The sequence below is a fragment of the Musca vetustissima genome, unplaced genomic scaffold (genome assembly GCF_032173495.1).
Source record: "Musca vetustissima isolate MV318-11 ecotype Yass unplaced genomic scaffold, APGP_CSIRO_Mvet_v1 utg141800, whole genome shotgun sequence".
Taxonomy (NCBI): domain Eukaryota; kingdom Metazoa; phylum Arthropoda; class Insecta; order Diptera; family Muscidae; genus Musca; species Musca vetustissima.
The window spans coordinates 45,441-51,440 of record NW_026888464.1 but is presented as its reverse complement, the minus strand read 5'-3'; positions in this window follow the sequence as shown (position 1 = coordinate 51,440).

Here is a 6,000-nt window from a genome sequence, read left to right as displayed (position 1 = left end):
ACGAGTAAATGATATTTAGTCATTTGGTAAATGAGAAAACGTGAGTAGCATGAAATGTTTGTTTGTACTTGCGGTTGTTTGGGCCTGCTGCTAAAAATGTTAGCTAGACAGGCAGCCTGGTTGGCATAATAACAACATGGTCTAGGCCAGGCGGACGCAATGGTACTACATCATCATCATCATGTTGCAGCATATAGTGAAGCACCTACTATGTCATTTCTAAGGTATATTAAATTTATCGGGCGATTTGCTTGATCTTGAACAAATATCTTTAAAAACAATTCGATTCTAGTGGTAAAGTTTTACAATTTTTATACCCTACACAACTATGTTGTCAGGGTATTAGAGTAACTTCTGGTAATGTGGACCATGCGTCAAATGTGGACCACCCCCCATATCTAAGAAAATGCTTGAAATATGTCAATGCCGCCTTGATAAATGGTTTCCCAAATAGTGAAAACAAACATCAAACTTGGTTTTTAATAAATAATTGCAATATTGAAAATTTAGTAGGTGAAAATGTAGCTCTGATTGTAAAAGTGTGATTTGAAAATTTTTTAGCACAATCGTCGAACGATTTTGTAAAATAGTCGAACATTATGTTTTTCTCGAATATAAAGATGTTATGTGGTGTTCAAAATACTTTGAACAGAATTCTGTGCTACAGAAGATTTGATCGTTGGAGTGTTTTAAGATAAGAGTCTAAAATCCCACACGGAGCGCTGATAAGACTGTTGTTGTTGGTGGTGAGATTTTATGACGCACACGATGGGAAAACTCTCCACAGATCAAATTCTATTATTAGAACAAATAGTTTACTGATAAGTATTTTGTGTTTGAGATTAGGCTAAGCAAGAGTTGTTTATGTAGAACCTAAGGATAAATATTTTAAAATAAAATTAGTGACTTACAACCACTCACATAGTACGGTCGGCTGTCCGTGTCTTATCATTTATTATACAGACGAGCTGCGGCTGTCTGTATATTTTTCTACATTTTTGGTCCTTCGAGCCGGATTTGAACCAGCGACAGAATTCTGTGCTACAGAAGATTTGATCGTTGGAGTGTTTTAAGATAAGAGTCTAAAATCCCACACGGAGCGCTGATAAGACTGTTGTTGTTGGTGGTGAGATTTTATGACGCACACGATGGGAAAACTCTCCACAGATCAAATTCTATTATTAGAACAAATAGTTTACTGATAAGTATTTTGTGTTTGAGATTAGGCTAAGCAAGAGTTGTTTATGTAGAACCTAAGGATAAATATTTTAAAATAAAATTAGTGCCTTACAACCACTCAAACAGTACGGTCGGGAGCACCGTGTCGTGTCTTTATTTATTATACAGGCGAGCTGCGGCTGTCTGTATATTTTTCTACATATTTTTGGTCCTTCGAAAAACTTAGTTTTCCCACACCCGTGGTAAGAGACTCAGTAGAACCAGCAAAAGTGGAAAAAATATAAAAGCAATTTTGAGTAAGGAGCTCAAGAATTGCTAAATTTTCTGTTCTACGAGGTGAACAGTTTTTTATAAAATGGAGATGGAGTTAGACTTCTCCATAGAGTCTTGGGAAAAAAGACTTGATGAGAAGGAGAGAACGAAAATGTACAGGCGGTTTAATCGAGACGCACAGGAGTTAAACGCCATACGTGCATATTTAATGGAAAGAATACCCTTCCGGCCAGAAGGTCTATTAAAGGAATGGGTGAAGATTATTAAAAACAAGTTGGCTGAACTGAAGCAACTTGCATTCGAAATCAATGATGAAGGAGTAAATGCTGATCTGGAGCAGGTGACCCAAATGTGTGCAGCCATTGTAAAGGAAGTGCATGGTATCAAGAGGGATTATCTGGAATTCTATTGTCATATCTACGCCAAGAACATGAAGATTTATGATTTCGCATTAGAGGAAATCTATAATGAAGCCGACTACGTAATTGAGCGATGCGACGACGTAAGAAAGGAATTGCCTACGATGTCCAAAGAAAAAGCCCTCTCGGAAATGGAATATTTGAAGGCAATATATATGGATATCAGAAAGTTGACTCCAAAAAATTCAAATGTGGAGTTTTCTGAAGATATGTTCTTCAAATTGAATCGTGTGGAGGACATATACTTTGATGTAAAGGAGGAGCTGTGTAATAAGCTGGAATCATCCAATGATATTTTGGTGCCCCCGGCAAGCCCTCACTGTGGAGGGAATTTAGTTACAAAAGGCAGTGATGGAGACAGTCCACTGGAGAAGAAATATAAATTAGAAACAGATGACTACGAAAAACAGAAACAAGAAGAAATCCTGCAGTTTGACCCGCTTATGAAAAAGGAAGATGATGGCACCGATCTTGAAAAACAGGAACAAGAAGTCGATTTACAGAATGAGGAGGAGTATTGTGATGTTTACTCCATAGACGAAGAAATTCCTGAAGAAAGCAATGTAGAAGAAAATAGTGATGTTGTCTACATGAATGTAAAAGCCAAGGAAGAAGTGATGTTTGAGGTTGAAAAGGACTGCAGTTCACTAATCCCCGAAGGTAATTTGAATTGTGTTAAATTTAATCACTTCTCCAGTTTTAGAATGATGAAGGCGCATAAGAAAACAGCAAAAACTGTAGTCAAAATGGAAAACAAAGAAGAAAGCCTCAAGCCAGTCGAACGTTTACATCGTCGCGGGAAAATACCTCCGGTTAACGAAGATTGGAAAGAGAAATGTTCTAACAAAAACAATGGCTGGATAATGAAAGCAATAGATGAAGGTGGAGGAAATTCTAATGGAGGCTCTATAAAAAATTGGCTGCGACGAATCGTGGGTGCTGTTACCTAGAGCCTGATCTTATTTATTATTTCCTTAATTATAGTATATAATAGTTCATTATTGTTGATAAGTAATATGTATTATGATAGAATAATTCTGCTCACATTGCTTTAGATTTATATAAGAATGTATGAGTAGATTTAAGAAAACACCACAAGGGATCAATCTATTTGAAAATAAAATAAATATTGTATTTGTCATCCCTTTGTGAGTGGTCAGCATGTTCAAAATGCTTTGAACAGAATTTTAATTGGTTAGCTCTTCTTGCCAGTCGTCAGCATGTTCAAAATACTTTGAACAGAATTTTGTAGTACAGAAGATTTGATCGTTGGAGTGTTTTAAGATAAGAGCCTAAAATCCCACATGCAGCGTTGATAAGACTGTTGTTGTTGGTGGTGAGATTTTATGACGCACACGATGGGAAACTCTCCACAGATCAAATTCTATTATTAGAACAAATAGTTTACTGATAAGTATTGTGTGTTTGAGATTAGGCTAAGAAAGAGTTGTTTAAGTAGAACCTAAGGATAAATATTTTAAAATAAAATTAGTGCCTTACACCAACCACAGAGTGACTTACAACCACTCACATACGGTCGGCTGTCCGTGTCTTATCATTTATTATACAGACGAGCTGCGGCTGTCTGTATATTTTTCTACATTTTTGGTCCTTCGAAAAACTGAGTTTTCCCCCACCCGTGGTAAGAGACTCAGTAGAACCAGCAAAAGTGAAAAAAATAAAAGCAATATTGAGTGCGGAGCTCAAGTATTGTTAATTTTCTGTTCCACGAGGTGAACAGTTTTTTTATTAAAAATAAATTAAATAAAATGGAGAAAGAGTTCGATTTTTCCATAGAGTCTTGGGAGAAAAGACTGAATGAGAAGGAGAGAACGAGAATGTACAGGCGGTTTAATCGAGACGCACAGGAGTTAAACGCCATATGTGCATATTTAACGAAAAGAATACCCTTCCGGCCAGAAGGTCTACTGAAGGAATGGGTGAAGATTATTAAAGACAAGTTGGCTGAACTGAAGCAACTTGCATCGGAAATCAAAGATGAAAATATTATAGCGGATCTGGAGAAGGTGACCCAAATTTGTGAAACCATTTTGAAGGAAGTAGATGGAATCAAGCGGAATAATCTGGAGTTCTATTGTCCGGTCTACGCCAAGAACATGCAAATTTATGATTTTGCATTGGAGGAAATCCATATGGAAGCTGACTATGTAATTAGCAGATGTGACGATGCAAGACATAATTTGCCTGGCATGTCTAAAAACACGGCGCTAATTGAAATGGAGTCTTTGAAGAGATTGTATATGGAACTCACTCTATTGCTTCCAAAACAAGGATGTGTGGAGTTCACCGAAGACATATTGTTCAAATTTAATAGAATGCTCCAAATATATTTGGATATAAGGAAGGAGCTGAATGAAGTAGTGGAAACCTTCCAATATTTGGTGCCCCCGGCAAGCCCTCACTGCAGAGGGAATTTAGTTACAGAAAGTATTGATGGAGACAGTCCACTGGAGAAAAAACATGAGTTAGAAACAGATGGCTACGAAAAGCAGAAACAAGAAGAAACCCAGCAGTTTAGCGAGGCAGAATCTATTGACCCTCATATGAATAATGAATATGACGGAATGGATCTAGGAAAACTGGCACAAGAAGTAGATCTGAATGAAGAAGAAAATTGTGATGTTTTCCCCATGGATGTGGAAGCCAAGGACGAAGTGACGTTTGGGGTAAAAAATGAATGCAGTCCACTAATCCCCGAAGGTAATTTTCATTGTGTTAAATTTAATCCCTTCTGCAGTTTTAGAGAACCAGTCAAGTCATTTCATACTAGAGGGATTTTGACACAAAAATATGCCAAAGCGCAAAAATCAATTAACACGGAAACATCAGAAGAACGCCTTAAAGAAGTCGAATGTGTAAGGGGAAACATCAAATATGAATTAAAACCTCCGGTCAATGAAGAATGGAAGAAGAAATCGCCAAAGAGAAATGGTGTTGCCTGGATGATGAAAGCAGTAGACGAAGGTGGAGGAAATTTTGATCGAGGTCCCATACAAAACTGGCTGCGACGAATCGTGGGTGCTGTTACCTAGAGGCTGATCTTATTTATTATTTCCTTAATTATAGTATATAATAGTTCATTATTGTTGATAAGTAATATGTATTATGATAGAATAATTCTGCTCACATTGCTTTAGATTTATATAAGAATGTATGAGTAGATTTAAGAAAACACCACAAGGGATCAATGTATTTAAAAATAAAATAAATGTTGTACTTGTCATCCCTTTGTGAGTGGTCAGCATGTTCAAAATGCTTTGAACAGAAATATAATTTATCAGCTCTTCTTGCCAGTCGTCATGTGGTTTTCTTGTTTTCTTTAACAAAAATACACGTTTATCTGTAATTACAATCGGTTATTCTTAAATTTTTATTCGTTTTTGAAGCCGATAATTATTTTTAAATAAAAATATTCAATGTCGGGTAATATGGACCACTATAAAAAAGTGGGACATTTTCATGAGGACGAGCTCGAAACAAGGACGCATTTAATATGCGAGGAGGTATTCTATCCTCTGAAAACTCGATATCCGAAATTATAGGTGCCTCGGTTGGATAATGAAGCAAGGACCTTCAAAATACCTCAAATGTGGTGGTACCCCTAAAAAGGGGCTATTCCAAAACATGGACCCATATATTTTTGCATTCATTGTTACCCAAGAGTGCAATAAATTGATATTTATCACAATTAATCCACAACCTACCTTTAACTTACTGATCCTCATTACCCACACATACTGGTCCACATTACCCGCCAAGTTATTTTTATGTGCAGTTTAGAGTTTTTTGAAATATAATGCAATAACATTTTTATGGATAAATATATATAATTTTTGACCTGGAATATAATTAGCCAACAAATCTACCATGTTGTGAAAGTAATTTGTTTTTATTTTTTACCTTTGTTACGCCCACAATATAAAAAAAAAGAAAATGGTGGTCCACATTACCCGAAGTTACTCTATGTGTTTGTGCATATGTTTGTAACAGGCAAACGGAAACGTGATAGACACTTGGTTCCTTTTAAGAATATGCATAGAATCACTTTCTGAGGCGAATTATGCATGTCCGTTCGTCCGTCTGTCTGTCTATGTTAAATTGTAAACGA